A 1,552-nucleotide genomic window follows, 5' to 3' on the forward strand; every position below is an offset into this window, starting at 1 on the left:
AGACGCTCCACCCAGCGAAGCCGCCAGTCTCTGTCTGGGCCGGCTGGCGGGAATCCTCCCGTTGGGTTCGCCGCTGCTCCTGATCCTCAGGTCCCAAGCCTTGGTTCTCAGCCTACTTGGCATGCAGTCCGTATGCGTGCCTCCTCACCCTCACCTCCTGGTAGGTTCTTTCCTTTCCCTGAGCAATATGGTGAGACCTCCTCCTCCTCCTGTACCTCCTTCTCCTCCTCTTTCACCTCCTCCCCTAGGTCTCCTAGCCGAAGCCCTTCCTCTTCCCCTACTGAGTTTTCTGGCCGGAGCTCCTCTTCCTCGTCCCCATAAGTTTTCAGGCCTGAGGTCCATCCCCACTCCTAGCCCTGCCAGCCTTAGGCGCGCCTTGCTGCCGGAGATTGATGCCCTGAGCCCTGCCTTTCCAGGAGAGCAGGCCGAAACAGGGAGCCCTCACCGCCCTATGCCGCCTGCAGTGTGACCACCCCCTGTGAGCATCCTCCAGGACCCGCGAAAAAAATCAACATCTGCCCGCTGCGCTGAATGGGCTGCTTGCTCCGCGGTTGCCTGTGAGATCTCCAGGAGTTCTAGCCGTTAACCAGTTCTGAAGCAGTTTTGAAGCCTCCTTTCCCCATGACTCCACCAAGCAGCACTTATCTGCTATTGGCCCTTGATTCCAGGCCCCCTTCTCCCTCAGAAGGCCCTGTCTTTGGCCCTAAGCTGAGATTTCCATTTTCCAAGTAACTTTTATATAATCAAGTATTTTAATGAATAAAATTAAGATATTGGTTTAATTTTAAAATTGTAGGGTTTTTTGCTTGTTTTGTGTGTGTGGGGGGGGTCCGTAAAACTGTAAATCCTATGTCATATTTGGAGAATTAAAAGAAGGCTGTGGGCATGCTAAGTGACTCTGGAAAAGAAGTGGAGTGTGACACTATCTTATCAATCATTTATTGTCTCTGTTGGAAGAGGAGTTCTGTCCAGGACTTAGTCACTGCATAACCTCTTAGCATAGGAGATTTGCAGCCTGGATGAGAAAAAGAGGACAGGGTTTAATCCAAAGTGGCTCGAGAAAAGGAGGTGTGATGGAGATACCCATATCCAGGATCAGGAAAGAGGCTGGGCATGACCAAGTGTTGGGGAGGGGGCGGGAGGATAACCCAGATGGGAGTAGGGAGGCTGGGAGGAAGACCCAGGATCAGGAAGGGGGAACAGCAGGGGTCAGGAGTCTGAGGGGAGAAGGCCTCAAGTTTGTAGAGGAAGGAAGAGTTTGTGTGTTGGCAACAGGGCTCCTGAAATGGGAGGTCTGGTGTGTGGGAGGGTGTCTTGGGAGGGTGATTCAAGGTTAGTGATTGATAATGGGGAAATGGTCAGATATTTACTGAAAAAAAATGGATAATTCCAATGTAAAAAAATAATTGTGACTGAGTTTGTGAGTAGGTATGTGAGCGTGTGTGTGTGTGTGTGTGTAGACATATTTGGAGAGAAAGGCACGAAAGGCACAGATATGTGAACAGGGTATGTACCTGATTTTTGCAATAACTGGTGATATGGTCTTAACTTC

At 50.5% G+C, this 1,552-nt stretch overlaps 1 long non-coding RNA gene across 1 annotated transcript; it reads left to right on the forward strand.

Moving 5' to 3' along the window:
• The first annotated feature begins 9 nt into the window (after nt 1-9).
• LOC103610219 lies at nt 10-785 on the forward strand. Its single transcript, XR_552193.1, has 2 exons — nt 10-160; nt 417-785. It is a non-coding gene; the product is annotated as an uncharacterized LOC103610219 (long non-coding RNA).
• Nucleotides 786-1,552: the final 767 nt, after the last annotated feature.

This window comes from Galeopterus variegatus, unplaced genomic scaffold, assembly GCF_000696425.1.
Source record: "Galeopterus variegatus unplaced genomic scaffold, G_variegatus-3.0.2 Scaffold10773, whole genome shotgun sequence".
NCBI classification, from domain to species: domain Eukaryota; kingdom Metazoa; phylum Chordata; class Mammalia; order Dermoptera; family Cynocephalidae; genus Galeopterus; species Galeopterus variegatus.